General features: G+C 37.8%; 1 long non-coding RNA gene across 2 annotated transcripts in view; it reads left to right on the top strand.

Annotated features, from left to right (window-relative positions):
- The window catches only part of LOC148123901 (uncharacterized), an 83,234-nt gene that overhangs the window by 17,742 nt on the left and 38,895 nt on the right, over positions 1–26,597 (top strand). For both annotated transcript variants that reach the window (XR_015740402.1, XR_015740403.1), the window contains exon 2: positions 25,714–25,847. This is a non-coding gene — a long non-coding RNA (uncharacterized LOC148123901). The remainder of the gene's footprint in view (positions 1–25,713; positions 25,848–26,597) is intronic.

The following is a 26,597-nucleotide window of genomic DNA, read 5'->3' as shown; positions in this document are numbered from 1 at the left end:
CCCTTGGCGGCTCGATTCGCCGGATCTGCTTCCGCGCCTTCTTTCCGTCGCCTGCCTTGCCCATCTCCCGCTGTAGCACCTCCAAAGTGCCGGAAAGAAGGCGTTCTTCGATCTGCCCAGTGCTATTTTTGGGGGAGCCCGATCATCCGTCCAGGAAAATTGCTAAGAGTACGCTACAGTAGTCAAGAGTATCCTAGGGCAACAGAAGACTAACAGAGAGCAACTCTCAGTTTGTGTTATAGTCAATCAGAGTCGCCTGATTGGAATCCTCCACCTTGGTGGCTTTGAACATGTCCCTCTAAGCAACATTTATGAAAGTACCTTCAGCACGCTGTCAAAAGTTTCAACAACCATGCTGGCTAAGAACTCTTTTACTCCCCATCTCACTCCTTATAATGCTAAACCAAATACAAGCTTAGATGGAGGAATAGAATAGAGTGGGGTGGAGTGGGGTAGGGTAGGGTAGAGTAGAGTAGAGTAGAGTAGAACAGAATAACAGAGTTGGAGGACCTTGGAGGTCTTCTAGTCCAACCCCCTAAATAGGCAGGAAACCCTACACCACTTCAGACAAATTGTTATCCAATTCATTAACTTTTGATAAATGAAAATGTTTTTGTAGAAGTACTAAGAACCAATTAAAGAAACAATTTCTATAACTACAAGGTATCAAATGTAAACTCTGTTTACGCCACTCCAGCTTGATGCTTTTTCTATCTGTTGCCTGCAAAGGACTAAAAGTAATTCTCTTCTTGCCAGGAAATATAGTTTCCACCAGTTCTTTGGTTTGGTAGCAACCTAATGTGGTCAATCGGAACAAAAAAATTGTTTCTTTTAATTGTGTGAGAATTAATGTTCACAACTGCCAAATCTCTGTATATAAAAAGAGTTCATTTTGGAAAGGAAGAAATATGAGGGAACTTGTAAATGAATTTCAAAATAAAAAATAAAGACAATTCAAATTAAAGCAATTACATGTCAATTGTTTAAGTAAAATAACATATAAAGAGAATGGCATGAAAGAGGCCATCTTTACATCCTGATTAATGTTATTCAATTGTCCTTTTCTCTAGTTGTTTGGAGTGCTACTATTTCTGTGTGGTAGAGTAGAGAGATATTTGTATCTAAAAAAAATGCTGCCCAACTTTCTCTCAGTAACTCCGGGCAGCTTGCAAAGAGAAGAACCTAATATAAAAAAACCATAAAATAAAAATGTTAAAATCACTCTCTTAAGGGGATTGATTGTTGCTTTAGATAATAAAATGAGATCCTCTGGTCATAGGTCTAGCAAGCCAATAACATCATTACTATTGGAGGTATGTCTTTCCCAACAGCCCTATAGTTGAATAATAAAGAATGGTCAGTTCTGATGTAATAGTCTTTAGAGATTCTCAGTCATCCAGGTCATAGTTGTCCCAAAGGTGCTTTTTCAGGAGGCCAGTGGACTTTCTGGTTTTTTTTTTCTTTTGAAGACGTTTCGCTTCTCATCCAAGAAGCTTCTTCAGCTCTGACAGGATAGTGGGGAATGGAAGGATTTATACTCCTTGCAGACAGCTGGTCATTTGCATCCTTCTAGAGGGTCATTGAAGTGCTTGGAGGCTTATCAGTGTCCCCAGAGTCACTTGGTTGCTGGAGTCTGCAATGTTTCCTTTGGAAATCCATTCCTACTCCACACCATTCAAAGGTTGTTCATCCCAAATTGTATAGCTAAAAGTCTGTAGAGATTCTCAGTCATGGTTGTCCCAAAGGTGCTTTTCGAGGAGGCAACTGAACTTTTCTTTTGAAGACGTTTCAGTTCTCATCCAAGAAATTGCAGACTACAGGAACCAGGAGCACTACCCACATGACTCCGAGGACACAAATAAACCTCCAAATGCTTCAAAGGCCCTCTAAAAGGATGCAGATGACCAGCTGTCTGCAAGGAATATAAATTCTTTCATTCCCCAACATCCTGTCAGAGCTGAAGAAGCTTCTTGGATGAGAAGTGAAACATCTTCAAAAGGAAAAAAAAACAAGTAAGTCTAGTTGCCTTCTGATGTAGTGGTGTGGGAGAATGATCTTGAGAGACTGGCCCAAAGAGACTGCCTAGGGAAGGGTCAAATAAGAAACACCATAGTCTGTAGTTGGAGAATGGGTGGAGCAAGGGAATCAGAAGAGACCCTCCCTGATTTATTGGATTATAATTGTATTTTCAGATTTGCAAGGTTCCATTAATATAGCTTTATAATAAAGTAGAAACAGCTCATCTGGTCATGTCTCCTCTCTGGATACCAGTAAGGTTGACATCTAGTGTGAAACAGTATAACACACTTATACAGGAAAGGCTTACTAAGAAACAAAAGATGAGTTCTGATCCTCCCAGCAATGTGGCTATTTATCAACTGTGGCTAATAAGCCATCAATACACTAGCCAGAGTCACTTTCTGTGAGATGGGTGGCCATATAAATTTGAATGAATGAATAGAAAGGAAGTGTGGTAGAGTGGTTAATACATTGGATTTGGAATGGTTCTAGGATCCAGGTTCTAGTCCACCTTCAGTCATGGGAAGTTTATTGGGTGGTAGGGGAACAAGTCACTCTCTTAGCCAAACTTTTTTTGCAAGTTGTTGTGGGAAGAAGTAGAGTAGAGAAAACTGTGTATATCAATAAAAGAAAAAATATCTAGCTCAGAGTTGCACCGTGGAGCCCTTGGTACTGAATGAACTTGATTGTTTATTTGCAGATGTTTCATTACCTCACTAGGTAATATCATTAGTGCATAATACTGCATAATATTACAGGACACTACTGGTGTTATTGTTGATAATGGGTAATGAAACATCTACAACCATATATGTGGTATGTGGGAATGATTTAAGGAGACCAGGGGAATGGTCTCTGTTACAATAGGGAAATGGTCAGATAAGAGGCAGTTTAGCCCAGAAGTAATGTGGGTGTGGCAAATGTCTTAGAACAACACCCTTTCCCAGTTTTTTGGGATCTAAAGGCAATAGAGAAGAAATGTACTTTCAGATTTGCAAGATTCTATTAATATAACCTTAAGTAGAATTAGGACATCTGGGCGATGTGGTTCCCTTCTGAATTGTCTCATAAGGCTGAGAGAATATCAACTTGTTCTCCTGAATAAAAGGTAGGATATAAATCTACTGAACAAACAGATTTTGCCCAGATCCACAATTCCTTCCTTTCACAGAGTGAATTTATATTCCTCAAGTTATGACCACAATGTTGACCAAAATTTCCATGGATAAGCAAGACAATTGTTAAGTAACTTTTTGCCTGATTTTTTTGCCACTGTTAAACAAATCACGCAGTTGTTAAAGTGAATCATATGGCTATTATGAAAATCCGGCTTCCTCCATTGACTTTGCTTGTTGGAAGCCAGCTGGGAAGATTGCAAATGGCGATCATAAGACCCCAGGATGCGGCAGCCATTATAAATACGCGGCCATTGCCAACCACCCAAATTTTGATCACCTGACTGTAAGGATGTTGCAATAGTCTAGTACAAGAATCCATTTTAGGTCACTTTTTTTTCAGTGCGATTGTAACTTCAAACAGTTGCTGGTTGTAAGTTGAGGATTATGGTGTAATGTTCATTTTAGGTTTACTGTATTATCAATATGTAGGTTTCCCTAGGAACATTTGGCAATGGCATTTGGCATTATTTAAAAAATTCTAATCATAATTTAAAAATTTCCCATCCATACTATTTCCTGTCAGTTGAGAAACTCATAAAACGTCTATTTCAATTGTTTGCAAGTGTCAGACCTTGATTAAAAAAAAAAAACTAAATTATGAGATTATAATTCACCATGATTTTAAAAACTGAAAACATTCCTCAGTAATCCATATTTAGGAAGTCCTTCTTTATACCCAAAAATGTAGTAATATAATAATGCAGAAAAGAGAATCTTACTATTCCTCTCCCAGTCTTTTCACATTCTTGATCATTTTTTTTAAAAAAAATCTTTTTGTGAAGGGTTGGCTAATTGAAGATCAAAGATGTTAACACTTGGTGACCTGGCTGTATGCCAGCCAGATAATTATGGTCTGCCACTCTGAATCCCACTGTAGTTTCATTATTAAGATCAATTGTTGTATCCAAATAATTGGAATACCTTTCTATCTGAAGTCTTTTATTATCTTATGTAAGTTTTTTTCTGACATCTACTTTAGCCTTGTTACAAAATATGTTTACGTTTGGATTCATATATACAAGAATAATCAAACACTTGATACCATGTTTGTGGGATTGTACCAATTTCAGAAGCTAGCTGAGTGACAGCAAGATTGATCACCAATAGTAGATTTGCCCATAGTATGCTCCTGTTAAAGAGACAGGTGTTAGAGAATTCAAAGCAGGATCCCGTTAATTCCTATAAAAAGCCCCAGGGCTGATCCTTGTATATCCATTTCAGACAAGTGCCCTAGTAAGTGAATATTGCTTCAATAAGGCTCTGATCTGGACCTCCATTTCACATGTGGATGTTGGGAATCACAGAATTTTGCAATGAATTGGCAGTACAGAAATCCAGCATAAAGAGTAAAATCCAGCATAAAGCAGTGCAACAGAGACAAACTCATAAAACGTCTGGGAAATCTTTTCATTGTGTTCAAAGTATGCATTTATTGCTAGAAGATTAAATAAACAGTCTTCTTAGTTATAAGATGTATGATGCCTTTTATGGCTTCACCACTCCATTTTTAATGTCTATATTAAAAACTATGGTAGACATAAACTGTCAAAAAAGTCAAGATGGTGGCTGTGCTCGCAAGGCTGAAGCTCTGTTCATTTTTATGTGCACTTTAAAAAGGGGAAGGTTTCAGCAATGTAGTACAGCTGCCATCTCCACATTTTTAATCTCCCACGGATGCACTATTTAAGACCCTCTTTAGTATCACTCTACATAATGATATGTGGGGAATGACCATGGGGGGCAGGGGAAAGAAACACAGCCAAGGCAATGGTAAGATAGAAGGCTACTTAGCTCTCATAGGAAAGTGGGCAGGTCACATGGCTCAGAAAGGACCGTCCCTAGTTTCTTGGCATGTAAAGGGGACCTGAGTGAGGGAAGAAATGTACTCTAACAGAATTGGAAGGGACCTTGTGGATCATCTAGTCGAGTGGTCGCCAACCAGTGGGCCTGAGACCACTGGTGGTCCATGCGAAAATTTTGGTGGTCCGCAGAGAAATATCACCCCAAAGCACTCCCCAAAACAATTAATCCAGGCTGCGTGAGAACACAAGGCTGCACTGCCCACATGGCCCGCGGGAGCACAAGGCTTGTGTCGCTTGCATTGTGAACAAAACATAGTGAGGGAGGGGGGAAAGGGCGGAGGGGAGAACTTGCCCCAAGCACCCCACGCACCTGGCCTAGCCACCGGGCTCCTCCTTTCCACTTCTTCTTTTTTTGGCTGCATGCAAGGAAAGCAGCAAAAGTCTTTCTTTCTCTCCCCCAAACTCTGCCAGAAATGAGTCTTTGGGACCCTGCAAAGCATCCTGTTCCAAGAGGCTGCGCCGGCATGACAAGTCTCACAAAGACTCATATCCAGCGGAGTTTGGGGGAGAGAAAGAAAGACTCCTGCTGCTTCTGCTGCTTTCCTTGCATGAAGCCAAAAGTCAGCCAGTCTCTGTCTGTCTCTGTCTCTGTCTCTCTCTCCCTCTCCCTCCTTCCCTCCCTCCCTCCCTCCCTCGGAGAACGGAGCTGGAGACAGTATCCTGCGATCCCAAATAAACGATGATTGATTGGTAGGAAAATGGGGTGGGGAATTTTCCTGCAGACTTTTTTGGGGATTTTCCCAGGATCTTTGGTCCGTGGGATTTAAAATTATGAGTTTGGTGGTCCCTGAGGTCCAAAAGGTTGGTGACCCCTGATCTAGTCAAAACCCCACCCCGCCAAGCAAGAGACCCCGCACCATTTCTGACAGATGTCAGTCCAGTCTCTTCTTGAAAGCTTCCAGTGATGAAGCTCTCACAACTTCTGAAAACAACTTCGGTTCCATTGGTTGATTGTTCTCACTGTCAGAATTTTTTTCCTTATTTCCAGGTTAAGTCTCTCCTTGATCAGTTTCCATACATTATTCCTTGTCTGGCCTTCAGGTGCCTTGGAAAATAGCTTGACCCCTTCCTCTCTGTGGCAGCCCCTCAAATATTGGAAGACTGTTATCCTGTCTCCCCTGGTCCTTCTCCTTACTAGACTAGCCATGCCCGGTTCCTGCAACCGTTCATCGTATGTTTTAGCCTCCAGTCTCCTAATCATCTTGGTTGTTCTTCTCATTTTAGGCTTGCAGGAGTGTAATCTTACAATAAAATAGAATTAGGTCATCTGACTCTATTTCCTGTCTTATAAACTGATATTTTCTTCCTCTCCATACTGTAGATTAAGTGATAAAAGGCAGTGCTATCAGATTCATCATTTGCGGAGACCTTTCGAAAGTGAGATTGAAAGGCAGCTCTACATAAAATCAGATTGAGGGCTAGATTTCCAAGATGGAAACAAGGTGCACTAGCACATCTCCAGGGACTGAGGACAATGCTGAGGCACAAACATGACAGCTGGACAATGTGCCAAGTGAAAAGAATTTCTTTCACAGGAAGAAAGCTGCAAGATCGCCCACTTTAGCTCTGCAGGGAAGCTCCTCACAAGGAAAGCACAACCCACTTTTCCAAAGCACATTCAGATGGAGAAAATGTAGAGACATTCAAAGCAGCAGAGTGTCTAAAACCACCCAGATAAATGTACCTTCAACTTAACAGGAATGATTAAAAAGTACGGAAGCCACTATAAATTAGACTGAGGGATGCTCGTTCTGTTTAAGCAAACAAACTATTTATATGACATAACAAAACCAGCTTGGTGATTTTGGACCAGTCACTCTCTCTCAGCCCAACTCACTTCACAGGGTTGTTTGCAAAAGTAATAAAGGTGGGATACAAATACTGTAAAATAATTAAAAAGCCAAAGGTTTTCCCTGCCAATTGTGTCTGACTGGATCAGGAATTCTGGAAGTTGAAGTCCATCAGTCATAAAGGGGCCATAGTTCCCCAGCCCTGCTTTAATTCATAAGGCTGAATAGTAACATTAAACACGTAAAACTGTTTTAATCTACCCATTAATGAGTCATACTTTGTCTATTTATTTTTTTCTGTCCTATCTAAAATATTGTGGCGTGCTTCTGAGAGATCATGGCAGATCTGTGTTGGGGTATGTGAAAATGTATCTTCCCATAATATGAGCTTACTTTACTTTATTGATTAGCCCTTTGGCCATATCAAAGTGCAAAGTTCCAGACCCAAATTATTACTAAAATCTGATAACAGTTTAAAATTGAATTGGATAAAATACAATTTAACATGAAATGGGCAAAATAGATCTATTGAGAGCTTATGCAATAATTCATGAGTGTTTTTCTTGTTTCTTCTGAATTAATTCTCCTTTCATGCAAATTAATATTTCAAAAATAACTATGTTGAAGGAATTTACCCCACCCTAACATTCTAGGAGTTTGCTCAGTTGAAACAATCTAATTTCTAACATTTTAGATCTTGAGGTTAACACATCCATCTTAAGCAGTCTTGGGAAATGTGTTGAAAAAGGTTATAAAAATTATCAAAATAGAACTAATTTTCAGACAGACAAATGTTTAATCTGTACAAGTCCATAGCTTGTTTGAATGCATGAGAGTAATTTCATGGTTGTTTGGAACCTAGCCAGAGAATGTTGTCAGCTCCTGCCAAATAGCATTTGATTGATTAAAATCTATTATAGTCACTGATGAATCAATTAAAACATATAACTGTAAAATAAATACTTATTGCAGACTTGGTATAAAGAATAAATAACCTGTTGCTTACCGATTAAAAGTCATAACAAAAGCACTATATCAGACAAAGTGCTTTTCTTTAACATTAACACTATTCGTTAATAATATACAGTAGGATATATAAAAGCCCATAGGATCCCAGTGAACCTATGGGCCATGACCTTGGTTTTATAGGCTATTAAAAAACCATCAAATCCTTCCTTGAAATGGCTCACACATCTTCCAGAATAATGTATAATTAAAAGGACCTCTATAATCGTAAAATATTTTATATTTTCTAGATTTGTCAAGTAAAAAAAGTAACTGTCAAAGTATAAACATTTGGATTCTTTTCTACTTTTGAAAAATAAAGCATTATTTGGAAGTTCTTGCCTCGAATGAGGATTATTACTTTGGATACTGTTCTGATTTTCCAGCTGATATACGAAGAACATATTGGCAGCATGGCTGTAATTCTGCTTCTGGTCCTTAAAAAAAGAGAGAAATGAAAATGATTTTTTTGCAAATCTTTGGAATGTATAATATAAAGCATAAATTGTAATTGCACTTCATTTACTAAGTGCTGCATTACCTCATCCTTTAGTTTTAACAATGGATTTTCCATAAATCTTCATATAGTTAAACATGATAAAGTGCTCAACATATCATAGAACATGACAATGCTTATTAGCCCTTGAGAAGTTATTGATTGCTTACCTTGATTAATCTTTTATGGGTCTCCGTAGTATTAATTCCACAGGAGGGGGTGTGAGGCAAGCGAGATGGAGTAGCATTAAACTCCTTCATTCATAACTTTCAGCTTTAGTTACATGAAATTCTCTGACTGATGTCATTAGGCTAATTATAGTATATTCTCTCTCTCTCTCTCTCTCTTAGCAAAAGTAGTTTGCTTTATCAGATAGTATCAGAATTTCTGAGGTTTATTTTCTGCTGAAACTATCAGATTAAAAACTGGTTTGATAAAGTAAAAAACTGAGTTTCTGGGATCAGAACTCACGAATATTTTTATTATCATTCATGGTAGTCTTCTGCTTTATAACAACAATAGTATTTTTCCAGTGCCATTTTGCAAATTTATGAGTGATTAAAAAATCTTCCTGTATTCTTATTTGGGATAGTTAAATCTACTCATTATTTTCTATTACTGTTAATATCCTAGAATTCAAAATTTCAGATCACGTTGCAAAGTGTCTTTGGCATCTTTATTGTGCTCTTCTTTTTGAAGTTTAAATTATTCTCACACAGTGCATTTTTATAATAGTTCCTGTTATATAAAATATTTTAAAAAGGAACACCCTAAATTTCAGATTTTAAGACCATTTTTCTCATTTCTGAACACTTGATAATATTTTAGGTGGAAACAAAGGCAGCCCAATGCATGATATCATCCTGCCTTCTCTCACAAATTTCTCACACATAAGGATATATCAGGAGACCTTTTCTGATTGTTTAATGCTGGGTCATGCCAGGCTATTAAGAAGAGTCTTATTGGATCATCTGTTAGAGGAACTGCCTAGTACATTTTCCCGTTTGCCATAGCGCATCAAAATAATATTTACCATGGCATAACATGCTAGAGGAAATAGAAACCCTAGTTAGGTTGGCCCATTGGAACACCACCCAATAAAACAGAAAATCCATATGAGCCTTTTTGTGTTTTTGAACTTGTAAATTACATGCCAAAAAAGAAAAAAGAAAGAATAGTTTTCTTTCCTAATGGAAAGCAGTCTTATACCAGAATCTTAACTCCAGTGTTGTTCTTTATAAAGCTACAAATAATCTTAAGCAGGAGGAACCAGACAGTTTCTACAATAATCTAGATCAGTGATGATGAATCTTTTCGGCACTGAGTGGCCAAATCAGAACGCTTAACCATGCACAAGCCGGAGACCATCTGGCTGGTGTGCGCAATCCTCTTTTTGGGGGGCTGGCCATTTTTCAGGCCGTCTTCAGGCCAAAGCACCAGAGGGCAGGACAAGAAACAATGGCTGGAAGCCAAGGAGAGAAGCAACCTGGAATTAAGGAGAAACTTCCTAACAATGAGAACAATTTAACCAGTGGAACAGCTTGCCTTCAGAAATGGGCGCTTCATCACTGGAGGTTTTTAGAAGAGACTGGACAGTCACTTCTTTGAAATAATATAGGATCTCCTCCTTGAGCTAGAAGACCTCCAAGGTTCCTTCCAATTCCAATTTCAATTCCAATTCCAATTCCAATTCCACTCCTGTTCTGTTCTATTCTATTCTATTCTATTCTATTCTATTCTATTCTATTCTATTCTATTCTATTCTATTCTATTCTATTCTATTCTATTCTATTCCATTCCATTCCATTCCATTCCATTCCATTCCATTCCATCCCATCCCACCCCACCCTACCCTACTCTACCCTACTCTACTCTATTCCTACAACAATAACTATTTAAGATGGTTAGATCTAAGAATTACCTGGCCAGCTTCCATGCCTAAGGGAGGACTAGAACTCATTGCCTTGTGCTTTCTAATCCAGCATTTTAATAACCTCCCTAAACTAGCTCTCATGCACTAATCAAGTATAAAAAGATATAGGCTTCAAGGTGAATTATCTAGCCGAAAGAAAGGATTTCTCTAGCAGATTGCAATTAATTTACTTTGATCAATTTCCTTTTGAGGACAAAGCCCATTTTTTAAAAAAAACAACGTCCCCATTCAAACACAAAATTAACTTTTTGTCTTCTTATGCCACTTGACTTTTTCTTCTTGTTTGAATATTTTTTTTATTTTTATTCATAAAATTAAGGTATAACGCAAGAGAGAGAGGGAGAGGGAGGGAGGGAAAGAGATTTTGCAAAAGCAAAAAAAGATGGAACAATACAAGTCCCCCCGCTGCCCTTGTGAAAATCACACTTGGAATGTTATATCCAGTTTTGGTCACCGCATGATGTTGAGACTCTAAAAAAGGTGCAGAGAAGAGATGATTACAGTGATAGAGACTAAAATGTATGAAGAACGGTTGCAAGAATTGGGTATGTTTAGTTTAATAAACAAAAAGACTGGGGCGATATAATAGCAGTGTTCTAATATCTTAGGGGTGCCACAAAAAGAGGGGGGGTATTCAACCTATTCTCAAAGCACCTGAAGGCAGGACAAGAAATGAACCAAGTTAAGAAGCAAGTATAAGTATACATTTCCTGACAATTAGAACAATTTATCAATACAAAAGCTTGCCTCCAGAAGCTGTGGGTGCTCCAACACTGGAGGTTTTGAGGAAGAAATTGGACAACCATTCGTCTGAAATAGTATAGGTAGAAGACTACTTGAATAGGGGGTTGGACTAGAAGATCTCCACAGTTCCTTCCAGCTCCGTTATTCTGTTATTTAGAGGGCTTTATCTTTAAGTTGTATATTGTTTATATATTTGATATAATCTTGTAACTCGGTATTCATAACCAGACGTAAACAGTTCCTTTCAAGGACAGAGGAATTAGATGTATTAGAACAATGCAACCACAGGTAATGTTGAGATAATATTTCTCACAATAAAGCAGGATGAAAAAAAGAAAAAAAATTCCACCAAGCATTAAAAAAAAAAATCAAGAGAAAAGCTTTTTATAAGTTAAGGAAATCTGAAATCCGTGTTGGAAAAATCCAATGTAAATGAAATCCAAAGAGGTCACTTTCGACAGAAATCACTGTCCACTTCTAAAAGAGAAAGCAAAAATAATTCAGAACAGCAGAGTGAAACAGTGAAAAAAACATTAACAAATTCATGTTAAAATCCAGTAAAGAGTTACAGTAAATTAGCCTTCAACCAATCACTTAACTTTTGAAATAAAAATAAAGAAAAAGAAAAGAAAATTAAAGCCATGCACTTAAAACCCAGGCATGCTTAAAAAAAAAAAATAACCGAGAGGAAAGATGGAGACCTGACTCTCCAAACAACTCCTACCAGGAATTGCAATCCTTGAGATGTCTCTTCTCAGGAAGGTCCACCATTGTCCAAGGGTTGTCTTGGGTTGTTTTTTGCTGCTGACATTCAGCTCTAGGAAGCCAGTTGCCGAAGAACCCATTTTGGTGGCAAAACCAGCTGTTTGCTAGCAGGAGAAACACACACACACACACACACACACACACACACACACATGTATGTATGTATGTATGTATGTGTATATATATATATATATGTTTTCTTAAGTTTTCGCGGGTACTTACATGTATGGCAGGCTTGGCCTGATGATGGCAGATGAGATTCTGCCGAAACGTTGCTACAACTTTAAAAGCACAACTACAATGATACCCGAACAAAGCCGAATGCACTGGCACGAAGCTGAAAGCACCAGCCTGAGGATGGCGAGTGGGACCTCGCCAAAATGTTGCCAAAATACTCTTAATCTTACACAGGAAAAGACCTGAACACATCTAGACATATATATATATGTGTGTGTGTGTGTGTGTATGTGTATGTGTATGTATATGTATGTATGTGTGTGTGTGTGTATATATATATATATATATATATATATATATGTATGTATGTATGTATATGTATATGTATATGTATATGTATATGTATGTATATATATACTTTAGTTTTGTTCGGGTATTTTCTCACATCATTATAGTTGTGCTTTTAAAGACTGCCTTCAAAACAGACAGAAAAATAGCAGCCATCCTAAGAAACCCCAAAGATAAAATTGACCTGGAAAACCAAGGCATATATGAAGTCCCCTGTGCATCATGCCCTGCCACATACATTGGACAGACCAATAGAAGAATAAGTACCCACCTGGATGAACACAAAAATGCAGTAAAAAAGCTGGAACACACTTCCTCACTAGTCCAACACATGAAAGCAACAGGTCATAGCATCGACTTCAATGGCACCAAAACCCTAGCCACTATAGAAAACCCCAGCTACAGAATTATCAGAGAAGCCATAGAGATTGAAAAAAGACCTGAAAGCATGAATAGAAGAGATGATTCCACCAGACTGTCAATTATTTGGAAGACTGCACTCACAAAGCAAAAAAAATCTCCACACCACAAGCCAGGCAAACACCTGGGCACAAACAGATCCCCCGTGATACCTCCAGCTCAAACACACCCCAACCAGGCACCCAGATGAAACCTAGCTTCCTAATAAATGATAGCCGTCCATTTACTCGGAGCCAAGCCACACTAAAAGCCTCCAATACAGGAAACACAATGTTGCCAGCCAATCAAGAGACAAAAAGAACCAAAAAACGGACAGGAGATATTAGAAACACCAATCAAGCAGAACACAGCAAACTCCAAGACCAATAATCACAGACCAGGACTCCCAACCAATCAGGATGAACAAAAAAAAACCATTTTGGCACAGCAGTAGGCTAGCCCCAAATTTAAAACTGAAACAACTGTGAAAGTCTGACTCACAGACGAACACAATACAGAAGCCTGATGATGGCAGATGAGATTCTGCCAAAATGTTGCTACAACTTTAAAAGTACAACTATAATGATGTGGGAAAATACCCGAACAAAGCTGAATACCATACATACATACATACATACATACATACATACATACATATAGTATAATATTGAAAGGGTTTTTTTTTGTCTTCAGGAACATTTTGAATTTATTTTAAAAAGTACAAAAGGGAACAATTTGTAATCTGGCTTTTATTATTTAAATATTCATAAACAATTATCAAATATGGGACTATTTCAAATTCTAACACAGAATTTTAGTTTAACCATCCATCCTTTCTCCTCTCAATTCAAATATTCTGGTCAGAAATGAACATGTTAAAATTAATTTTCACTTTTTTGCCTTCCTGTAGCTTAAATGTATTATTTATTTTATTATTTATTTATTTATTTTTGTTAATTGCTTACAAGATAATAGGTATAAGTAAAAACATAGTTATGAATACATGGATACATATAAGAAAAATAAAAAAATAAAACAAAAGGACAGGGACGGTAGGCACGTTGGTGCGCTTATGCACACCCCCTAGAGACCTCTTAGGGAAGAGGGGTGAGGTCAATAGTAGACAGTCTAAGGTTAAAGTTTTTGGGGTTTGGGGAAGAAGCCAGAGTCAGGTAGAATATTCTACACATTGACCACTCTGTTGCTGAAGTTGCATTTTCTGCAGTCAAGTTTGGTGTGATTAACCTTGAGTTTGCATCTATTGTTTGCTCTAGTGTTGTTATGGTTGAAGCTGAAGTATTCATTGACAGATAGGACATTGCAATGTAAGATTTTATATACTATACTTAGATCGGACCGAAGGCGGCGTAGTTCTAGGTTTTCTAGGTCTAGAATTTCAAGTCTGGTGGCATAAGGTATTCTGCAATGAGCAGAGGAGTGGAGAACTCTTCTTGTGAAATATTTCTGGACTTTCTCAACTGTGTTAATCAGATATGTAATGTGGGTTCCAGACTGATGAGCTGTGTTCAAGTATTGGTCTAGCAAGTGTTTTGTATGCTCTAGTTAGTAGTGTAATATTACCAGAGAAAAAGCTACGTAAGATTAGGTTAACAACTCTTAACGCCTTTTTGACTATGGAGTTACAGTGGGCTCTAGCACTTAGGTCATTAGAGATGAGTACTCCAAGATCCTTGACAGAGTTTGGATCATCAGCAAGGTCTTGACTATTCAGCTTCTATTTTATTTTCTGATTTTTTTTTTGCCAATATGTAAGACAGAACATTTATTTGTTGAGATTTGAAGTTGCCATTTGTTTGACCATTCTGATACATAGTCAAGGTCTTTTTGAAGGGTAGCAGTATTGTCTGTGGTGTTGAATAGCTTTACATCATCAGCGAAGAGAACACAGTTGCTCTTAATATGATCACAGAGATCATTTATGTAGAGTATGAAAAGAGTTGGTCCTTACAGTCCCCCTTTAGAAAAGAACCCATAACTGTCACCATATTCTGTTGATTTTTATGTTTTCCTGTCTTCTAATGGACAGTAATTGTGAAGAATCCATCATTTAAATGTGACCTCATGAAAAGCATCACTTAGAGAAATGACACTATAAAACTGAAATTGCGAACGTATAAACCAATTGGCCAGCTGATTAGATGTAAAAATGAAAAAAAAAATCAGTGTGCTAATTCCAGTATATATATGTTTATAATTCATCTATGTGGTTTTTAGTATAATCAATTTATGAATGATCATAGGCTCAAGGGCTAAAAAAAACCCCATATTTTTCTCCCTTGGAAACCAGCCCATTGGTTTTCTTTTGTCCAGAGTTCTCCAAATTGTTTTCTTTCAGATTCCAACTGGCAGAATTCTAAACTAAAAAGGCCCTCTAGAGAGAAAAGGTTATTTCAATGGAGATATGCAGAAATTATTACCTGGTCAAAAGGCACTAAAATATTTGTAAAGTTCCGAATAATGACACATCCCTAAGTCATTGAACTATTGAGAAAGAAGAGGAAGTACACAAGAATCAGGCTTGTAAGAGTCCGTTATTATAGTTACTCTCAATAAAATGAATGTAGATTTCTTGTGCAATTTCACTATCTCTGAAAGGACCAAATTGTAGAAGGCATGATTGGTGACTATGTCTATATCTGTAGGAAACAAGTAGGCTAAGTTAGAAGTCAGTGTCATCAGTTTGAAGTCATTTCATTACCACAAGAGATCAAAATCCAGCCTCCCCCCTCCCCCCTCGGGTTCTGTTGATCCTTACCTAGCGCCAATTTAGCTTTGACCATTAGTTGACTCGATTCTTGTGTATAGGTAGCAATAATACATTCTGCTGTGCTTTGATCTCAACAAATGTTACTGATTATTTGTGCCTGACAATAACTGAAACATGTTCCATCAGGTAGGGTCGCTTAGTCGTCCGTCCCCACTCCAAAAAAAAAAACCACAACAAAACTTAGCAACCATTAAATTCGCAGGGATGTAGACTATACGGAGAGGTTGCATAACACCTCAGAAGAAGGAAATGGCAAACCATTTCTATATTGTTCTGCACAGATATATGAAGTCACCAAAAAATGAGCTTGATTCAAGGAATCCTTTATTTTTTTATAGTGAACTAGAGAATTAATTAGGACTGTGGGAATGCATTATTTGCACTTATCACCCATCATAAACCTAAACGTGTATAAAGAGGGAATGGGAATAAATAAAATAAGGTTTAAAAGAGATTGTAAAAATGGACAATTGCTAATCCATGAGTCAATGGAAAAGTTTTACTTTAAGCAGAGCTAATTAAGCAGAGAAAAGAATTCTTACCATGGATTCTAAAAATGATCTGTAGCCCCTAGTAAGTACAAGTATGCCCTTTTGAGGTAGAAGTTTCCAATTCTCCCTGCCTAACAAGATAAAAGATTGTTTGAACTGACGATCATTTGAACCTATACAGACCCTCCCTTTTTTCTTCATTGTTCTCTGTGTTTTGACTGTACTATCAATTGCTGCTATCTCTATGTGGAGCGTTGCCATCTTACATTCAGGGCTGAAAGTAGCCCTAAATATCTGGTTTCTTAAAACTGAGATGAAACAATATTTCTGTACATGTTGTACAAGAAGATAGAGAAGGGACCAAAAAAAATTCAAACACGATGCTGCCGGTGTCTGCCTCCCTTTTTTTGCTGTTTAAGTATGCATCCACACGGCCTATGATATCACAACTCATTAATCAGCAGTAGAAGGTTGGCTTTGGTTGAGATCAGAATGTGGGATCATGCCAATGTTTCTTTTATTTGATGCATCAGGTGACTTTACCAGCACAGTGGACTTGGGGGGGGGGGAGCAATTTTTATAGTACTTAAAAATAGAATTTGATAATTTATCTTGCTACCAAATGTAAACCTTTTACTTGAAGCTTAGTACATGAGGTCCAAGCACCTAAATTTCAGCCATAGGGGTGCCAGTGATTAGTAGTTTAGGATATCTACTTCAGGGAAACTCAAATGAATAAAAGTACATATGTTTGCATTACTGTGCACAATTGCTTTGATTCATCATGTATGCAACTTTGAGCTTCTGAACAAAAAGTAGAATATGGATACTAACAAATAAATTAACATGTAATGTCAATGAATAAGTATAAGGAAAGAAATCATTAACTATCTTTAACTAATTAAAGTAGTTAATTAGGTGCCACACAAAGTGCCTAGGCTCAAAACTAGATAATACTGGGACTGCCAACTTCTATCTGATTCAACCCATTCAAAGAAAACTGGAAGTTGCTAATAGTATCCCATTACAGTGCAATGAGGGCGAAGTTAGAAAGCTATGTTTTCTATGGAAGCACAAAATAGAAAATTAGGGCAATCCAATCCTGATATCAGTTATGAAGCTTTAACTAGTAAACTTAGAGTCTAACTTAGAATGATTGGTTACCATTATTCAGATGTTATTTCTTGATTATCAGTTGGTAATGAATTATTGTTTTTATTTTATATGGTATAATTTTTATTGTGTTTGAAGTGTTTTATTGCAATTAACATGTAAGCCACTGTGTGGTAAGCTGCTATGAATCCTGAAGATTTAGCAATGTACAATTTTACCAATAAAATAGAATATTTATAGCTCAGAGTTGAAGTGAGGGGTCCTTGGTGCTCCCTAAGCTGGCTTGTTTTCATGATGATGTTACCTAGAATAATGAAACATCTTCAAGAAAACAGGCAAGCTCAGAGACCACCAAGGACCCCTCACAAACAATTTTAGTAAATGAATAAATAATGTAAACCTATCTCCTCCTCCACCTCCTCCTCCTCCTCCTTCTTCTTCTTCTTCTTCTTGTCAGTTGCAAAAGACAGCGTTACTTGAAACAGCTTACATTCTGCAGCAATATTTTAACACCATGAAACTACAATGTTTGCCTACTCCAGGTCTTTGAAGAGAACTCGCAAGGTTGCTAAAAATGCCAGATCCAGTTTAAATCTCTGACAGGGTGACCAGTCACAATAAATACTTCATTCGTTTGATTGAGCAATTGAAATAGATGCATTTCCCCCATTTTCTCTTGGAAAACAGCAAATTAGCAGTTCACACATGAATATTAGAAGCCTGAAAAATTAGGTAGATGAAACCATTATATATTGAACAGCTTTCCTTAACCAAGTCACCTGTAGATATGTTGTATTATTTCAGTTTCCAAATGAGAATGTCCATCCCGGCTGGGAATTTTGATAATTGACACAATCTAGGGTATGGTAGAAAGAACTGCCATGGACCACTGGTAATATAGGAGAAGGAATTTCCAGAAGATTAGCCCATGTAGTTTGCGGCAAAAAACAAATGTCACAGTTCAGTCCGGTCAACAGTAAAGCTTTGCACTCAGGATTTTCAATTTCTTATTCTGGAATTAGTCTACTCAATGGTATACCCTCATGTGCAACCCATCTAGAATAGATTATTTATTAATATGGTTATATGGCTATCCATCTCAAGATAATGGCACTCCACAGCATTTACTGAAAGAAAGAGTGAAGCCATCTACAACAGAATATCTGCTATTGCAGAACACACTTATCAAAGGTGTTTGTAGATTTAGACTCTAAGGTTTAAACTCACTCTTTTTCCTCTCATCTTTCCTAATTGATATATGGCTGTTCTCCTCAAGACTATGGAAGACAGTGGGGCTCTCTTAAGAGTTTTTTTGGTGGGGCTATGAGAATTGCTAGTTGCTGTTTTGCCAGCTTTATTCATAACATAAAGTCCACTAGTATTTTCCAAGTGCTCTAGTTAGACAATGTTCTGCAAAGAGGTAGCAATATAGGATTGCCTTTAGGTCTTCTGCAACTACTCTTTAGACCAGGGGTGTCCAACCTTTCACCTTCCCTGGGCCACATTAGAAGATGAAAATTTGGTTTGGGCCGCACATAAAATAAAATAACAGTAACGATACCTGATCATCCAAAAAAACCATAGAAAACATAGTTAACATATTAAATTTATTTGGAAATGAAGTTAGTAAGATGTTTTTATTATTTATTATTAATTATTTATTAAAAATTATTTATTGTTTATCATGGTTTATCACAGTTTATTTTCTGGGCAAATTTTGGGGGGAAGAAAGCTCGCCCGCCTCGTGCCTACCTCTCCTCCTGCAAATGGCCCAGCTAGATGAGGCAGGACTGGAAGGCAGAAGCAGCAGCAGCGGCAGGGGCAGCGGCGGCGGGGGCAGAAGCAGCGGCGGTGGCGGGGGCAGAAGCAGCGGCAGTGGTGGGGGCAGCAGCAGCGGGGGCAGAAGCGGCAGCAGCAGGGGCAGAAGTGGTGGCGGTGGGGGCAGAAGGGGCGGCGGCGGGGGCGGAAGCGGCAGCGGTGGGGGCAGCTGCGGTGGTGGCGGCAACAGGAGGTGGTGCTCTGACGGCACCCGCCTTTTCTGTTGCTGCTTGGCATGGCGCTCGCCTCGCCCCGCCTCGTGCCTGCCTCTCCTCCTCCTCCTCACTGGCTCTGGCACGAAGGTTGGGGTGGGCACTGGGCCGCATTACGAGGAGACCTGGGCCGCATGCGGCCCACGGGCCGAGGGTTGGACAAGCCTGCTTTAGACAATCAAGTCAAGTCAAATCAAATCTGCTTTTTAGTGTTTGATCCCATTAACTAGCCTTACAGCATGTTAGTACAAAACCCAACTTAAGACTTCCGAGGTACTTATTTGGAGCAATTAAGATTTAAATGGATTTTTATTTGGTTGGTTATTTAACTTTCAGTAGCTCAATCTGCATAGATGCAAAGCTTATAGGTTTGGGAATTTTGTTTGCACAGGGTTCCTAGTACTTTGGAGCAGCTTGCTAAATATTGGAGTGATATTGAATGATATGAGATAACTTGGCTCTACCAGTTAAAATTCTGGCAGATAATTAATTTACTAATTGGGATTTTTAAGTCATGTTCAAGGGAAAATCCCTACATACAATCATTAGCAACCAAGAAATTCCTAGTACATTGATTACTGTGACCATACATTCTTATTTGATCTGATACCAATGTTGCTATGTAGTTCAGAAAGGCCTGTAGTTTACATAGTATCATGTTACCAAATGGCCAAATGCCCTTATATTCATATTTAACATTCTCTGCACATAAGAAGCCTTTCCAATGTGATGCTCTCCAGATTTGCCACAGTGAGGGTTAGGGTTAGGAGAGCATGAGGTTTTGGGCCTTAAAGTTAGGGAAGGGATTGGCTATAAATGCTCTGTCAGATCATAGTTTATATTTCTGCATGGCTATTATTTCAGTGGCTTTCAGTCCCAGATTTGGGCTGCAAAAATCTATTAACCACTAGATGGCAGCAAAGTGATACATAAAATTCTTCCTATCATCTAGTGGTCATGTGTATTTTTGCAGCCCAGAAAAAGGGCTCTTGCTTTCTGTTGAAATCAAACCAGTCTGTCTTGATTAAAAAAAAAAAAACATATTTTATTGATGTTGGGAATATTTTCAGTTTGAAATTGATACTTTGTTGTGTCTCCCACTTCATAATAAGTTTTGTATTGCAAAAATCTCTCATAAATAAAATATTGTTTTAGGCTCACATCACAATTATGTGTTTTTGTTTTGTTTCAGAGAGCTTTTTTTTAGGCAGTTTTCTAGTGAATGTAGAATTCATTTGCATGAATGACACAAAAGACTTATCTTGCTAATGAATGTGCTATTATAATTGCTTTGATAGCTGCAGTGCTTGGATAAAATCCCCCAAGATCAGAGAGACTAATCAGCTCTGATTAGCTGATTACTCTGTGGAAGACACACGTGAAAATTATAGGCAGCTGCCTGAAATCTTGGCTTGCTTTATTAGACCCAACCTTTCCCCCCACTTTTCCCCCTCTTCAGTTCTATGTATGAGAAGGGGATACTTACATTTAAGATCCTGCATTATTAGCTTTAATGTTATAGAGATGACATCTTTTTAAAAACTGGCATTTCTGAGAATTGCTTCCTTGCAATAACTAATAATTTTTCTCCTCTCACATTGCAAATTAAAATTTAGGTGCAATGTTAAAGCTATCAGATTTGAATTGCAAAATCCAGTGGCTAATACTGTAGGTGATAGCAAACTTCTATATAAAAAATCCCTCTTTGTGCAGTCTTGTTGGTCATCTGGATCTTTCCACCCTTGTTCTGATAGCCCTAACATTATTAATTCAAATATGCTTCAGCTCCAAGATAAAATCAGGCTTGGTACTGTTTTTATAAAGTTTATGGAAGTCTGGTCCAGATTTGGCACCTTTTGACCTGAAGTTGTCCTTTGAAAACTATTTACAATGTCCGGGTATGTTTGAAGATTGGCACCTGTTAAGGAAGTGATGAGAAGATTGAGAAAACGGTCTTTTGACATAAGCATGTGGTGGGAAATTTCTGCATAATATGAGTCAGAACTTCCATTTAAATTGTACATTGATGGGTATAAGGCGTCACTGTGTTTCTTACAATGCTATAGACATTTGTGTTGAAATATGAAATATTCCTGATGATTGTTAGGATTATTATGATGCAATTCAAGAAACTTGTAGCGATACAAACCACTACACCATTTTAGCAAGCCTCAGACAAATGCATTAGAGATTCTGGCTTTGGAAACTTAGAGATTCTATTTAGTAGAATCTATACTAAACAAATTTCCCCATATATTAAAGAAGTAGTTTGAAAGCTACAGAATATTTAACATAAGAGCAGTAACAAAATTTATTTTGTGCACAACAGGAAAATGCATTTAATATGATTGTGGAATGCTTTGGATTTGATCTGCTTCAGAACACACAAGACTTTGAAAACAGCATCTATCTACAACTCATAAAAGCTGTAAAAAATAGCACAAAATCGTGTGGCTGTTGTAGGAAGGCCTCCAAAGCAGCCTTGCAATTTGGGAAAATAAAGTGACAACCATAAGTTCCAGATACATGTTAGATTCATACATTTGTGTACTCTAAAGTATTCTTTCTGATATTTAAATCCAGTACAATGCTCAAATTTACTATTGAATCAAAAATGCAACTCTCTTGAGCTAGGCAGAACTTGGATTTAAAGACTTCAAGAAGGACTATGAAGTTTTGTCTTCAATTTTTTAAAATAGCATTTTTGGGGATCATTATCCAGATGTGGAGATAGCAATGAGGTTCCTCAGACTCCTTGCTGCTTTAAGGTGTTGTGATGGTGTTGTGTAAATGACCCTATGAGCTCCAAAGTACTGTTTCGTCTTTTGAGTCTGAAGTAGGACAATAGATGAGGCAGTCGGTAAAATAGTTCAGATGGTTATGAGCATACACAAAAATGGTTTTAGATATGCTAATACTCACACATAGATGTTCCTGGGGTATGCTTATTGACTAAATTCGCCTCCCAATAACATGCATTTGAGGGAGAAACAAAGGCGGAGCTTGGTGTGGCAAGTACATGGAGTTATGTAGACAGTACACATAGTGTAGATAAATACTAAAATCACTAGAGGTTGGATCACATATATCAAGTAGAAAGTCCCTAGTAAAATCTTAATGGGCTGAAATATGAAAGAAAAAGCTCTCTATCATGAGGAACAGGAACAGGAAAAAACATTTATCCTTCAGAAGCTCAAGCTAGTACAGGTAGTCCTCAGCTTATGACCACAATTGAGCTCCATGTTTTGGTTGCTAAGTGAGAAGTGAGTTTAGCCCCATTTTATGACTTTTCTTGCCACATTTGTTAAGTGAATCACTGCAGTTATTAAGTGAATCTGGATTCTCCATTGACTTCGCTTGTCAAAAGGTTGCAAAAAGTGATTACATGAGTCTGGGATACTGCAACTGTCATAAATATGAGTGGTAAATCATGTGACCATGGGGATGCTGCAACAGTCATACGTGTGAGAAATGATCATGGTCACTTTTTTCAGGGCTGTTGTAACTTTGAACAGTCACTAAGTGAACTGTTGTAAATTGTGGACCACCTGTATTCAAGAACATTAGAAGCCTCCCAGACATGGCTATTGTAGGCCAAACAAAAAAAGAATTGGAATGGATGCAAAGTATCTGTCTATTGAAGAATGGTGAAACTGAGTAATGGGGTATCTGATACTCAGTGAAGTGTTTCCAATGGCTGTGCGGCTTCATTCAAAATGGCCTCGTACGGTCTTGACCGACTGATGAAATACCAGACAATTAAAGAAGACCATTCAGTTGATGTTAACATAGATTCAAATATAGCCTAGAGATAGCCATCCAGCCATTTGAGAATACTTTGGATTTCTGCATCGAGAATATGGTCTATATTAAGCCTATCCAATCCGCTGCCCATAGGCCACATGTAGTTCTGGACAGCTAGTAATGTGGCCACACAAGATTTATAAAAAATAAATAAATAAAAGAAGTTTGTTACTTACATCTATTTATTTTTATTTTTATTTATTTATTTTGTTGAGCATGTTATTAGATTACAGGTATAAGTATAAACATGATTATTAATACATAAAATGGATACGAATAAAAGATAACATTACGACAGTGATGGCCCCGTACAGACCTCTTACGAATGGGATGAGTCAACAGTAGACAGTCTGAGGTTAAAGTTTTTGGGGTTTGGGGAAGAAACCACAGAATCAGGTAGAGTATTCCAGACATTGACCACTCTGTTACTGAAGTCGTATTTCCTGCAATCGAATTTGGTGCGGTTTACATTGAGTTTGTATCTGTTGTGTGCTCATGTATTGTTGTGGCTGAAGTTGAAGTAGTCATTGACTGGTAGGAAATTGCAATAGATAATTTTATGTACTACGCTTAGGTTGGACTGAAGGTGGCGTAGTTCTAAGCTGTCTAAGCCTAACATTTCAAGTATGGTGGCATAAGGTATTTTGTTGTGGGTAAAGGAATGGAGCGGACTGTTCTCGTGAAATATCTCATGAAACCTCCATTATCTATATAGTGTAGTTTATATGCAACTCAAGGCAATTCACGTAATACAGCCTGGGTTGGTAGGTCAAAAGATTGGACAACCATGGTCTAAATGTATGTTGTGTATCAGTGGTTCCTGAGGATGTTGGCTGTGTATTTCTGGTAAAGAGGAGTAATGGGTATAACAGCTCGTATAATACCATATACAATACAAGTAGAGAATCTACCAGCAAAAAAATTGTCATTTCCTCAACTTGGAATGCTGCTCTCTCAGTCATTCCCCCCTCCCTATGTTTTCTCTGGGTGGGGATTAAGCACTGATTTGGCTAGCTGACTTCAGATTAGGTGACAGTGGACAAAAATTCCAAGGGAATAATTATTTTTCATGTCAAATTAGTGAGTGGATCTTTAAAAAACATGGATCAAGATTGCATTGTAGGGCACCACATGAAAGCCCGCAGGTCTGTTTGACAATGTATTTTGGCCAGTTTAGAAAACTTTCAGCTAACAAGGGGAATTCCAGTCATGTATAGGAAGCATTTTTCAATAACCCACAATTATGTTTGGTCTCGTGTAGAGTTATTTGTTTGACTGCCAACCTGTTTTATGGTGTTTTGCCAACTGTTATGAGATTAGTGAACAATCTCAAATTAAAAAAGGAGGGAAAAAAACTCCTCTCAGATGTTTTATGAGCTCATAGGATGAAAATTCAAAAACAAAGAGCTTTGAAGAACTGAATACTGATTGTTTAATGTAAACAGACACACTGTTTGGTAATGTGATTAGAGCTTCAGTGTCTTTTTGGACACTACAGTGTTACCTAACCATCTTCTTTCTAATCAGTAATCATATCCTTAAGGTTACGGCATGTTACAAATTGTCCTTATAAAAGAAATCCATAGAAAATGCAATACCTAACTCATATTTCAGAAGAAGGCACAGCAGGGTCATCCATTTATCTGTCTGTCAATCCAAACATTTCATCACAATGCAGTATGATGATTAAAAAAGAAAAAAGAGAAGTCGGGTTAAACTATTCAATTAGATACTTAATGCCAGTAAGTGGGATTTCCAGGGACATACTGTATACAAGTTCTCCCAGCCTGATTACCAAAAGTGCTTAACAATTCTTTCCTTCGCTGATTTAAATACATAGCTTTGCAGCCTGCAGGCCTTTATCTAAGCTTTTCTATGGCTACAGGCCCCCTTCTCAGCTTTGCACTGATAATACTTTTAATTAATGCTGATAATGCCAGCTTTCAGGGAAGAACTCAGGCTATCAAAACAATGCAGCCTCTGATTTTCAATTAAGTTGCAATTAAGCAGATGAGTCAAAGAAAAAAGGATTTGGACATGCCTACTCTTTCTATGAACATGTCTATTCTCTCCTTTGACCTCACCTACTTCTTCCTGATCCACCCATACATAATCTCTAATCCATTCCAGGAGACCCATATACACAACTGCTGCATTTATTAGTTACATTATCCATTAGCTGTGTTGTCCATTCTTGAACAGAAAGGCACTTCAGTAAGAACAAGAACTTGTCAATACTGACCTCTTGACTTTTTCAAGGTTAAGATTAGGCGCTATGTAATTTCTCTGTAATTTATCATACGTAGAACTTAATCCATGCTTTGGTGTAATGTCCTTATGCCATTCATTGTTTAATTTATCCATGAATTTAATGACATCAGTGCATTGTGAGGTATGCAAACATTGGTCTTTCCAGATTTAATTAACTATATATAAGAATTTGAGATAATTAACTGGAGAAGCAGGTGCCAAACCATATTTTAGCTCACAGTAGATGTGAAACACAGTACAAGTTATTTTAATGCTCATAGCTTGGACCAAGAATTTATTTCCGGTGTCAAAACTGAGCTTGTCACACAAAAAAAGCTACAAGACTACCATTCCAATCTTATTCTTTGTTGTGGCAGCCTGGGTCAGAAAGGATAGTTAGATCTAGATTTTAGTTCTAGGTTTTATGCTATTTAGATCTGAGAAATGCACTGCTAATTGACCAGATATCTCTGTGATATTTGTCTAAACTGTGACTCTCTGTAATTTGCTATCAATTTCAGAGATTTTCTCTTTGAAAACATGTTCAGTTTGTGGAGCTGAAATCAAGGTGGATAGAAAGAATAGACATTTTAGAAATTCTCCATCAACACCTGTTCTACTCACCTGTTGGATCAAAACTGGCAGTAACTTCAGGGTTGGTTTTTCATTGGAATCAAGAGGAATTTGGGGAAAAGGGGGATCAGTATGTATGAAATATTTATCTCAGTTGTTTGTCTTACAGTGTGTTTTGATAGCAACACAATGGATATTCAGTTGGATTTGGAACAAAGCTTCCTAGATTTGTTTTATCCATGTATGTATGTGCATGTATGCATTTGATTGTGGAAACTGCCTTAGTGTTTACAAATGCTGGCATCTGATGGGGCAGATCAGAAGGAAAATTTAAGCCAAGGTTGGCACTGTGTTGCAATCAGGATTCTTTTCTAGGTGCCGCTGAGGCTGTCAGTCAAGCTATTCAATGTCTTCATTATTCCCTAGCGGCATGTTATGCTCCAGGGAAACACCGACAGGCAAAGTGTTACAACATGCCTTATAACTGCAGCAAGAACATAGTTCTCGACGGGTTCCAGCGCAGGCGTTATGTGTTCTAGAGAGCTCTTCTTTTTCCTGGAACGTTGAACCTAACATGTGACCTTCAGAAACCCTCAATAACAGTAGCAGATATATGCCGTATCAAGTTCTATTTTGAATAGGCAAGGGCGGCTTTTTCTGAAGTTGATGGCAGCTGGATGAGCTGGCAGGAGTAGGTTTTAAGGAGGTGTGTGCTGCATTTCCAATAGAGTCCTTTGAATTCCAGGTGTAGCTTGTTCATTTGATTTTTTTAAAATAATTACATTAGAGATTACAATTATAAAAAATAAAAAAAATACATACAAAAATATCC

The sequence above is a fragment of the Pseudonaja textilis genome, chromosome Z (assembly GCF_049901715.1).
Source record: "Pseudonaja textilis isolate UNSWEBS1 chromosome Z, rPseTex1.2, whole genome shotgun sequence".
Classification (NCBI taxonomy): Eukaryota; Metazoa; Chordata; class Lepidosauria; order Squamata; family Elapidae; genus Pseudonaja; species Pseudonaja textilis.
Note: the sequence above shows the minus strand (reverse complement) of the source record. Positions and strands in the feature narration are given on the sequence as shown.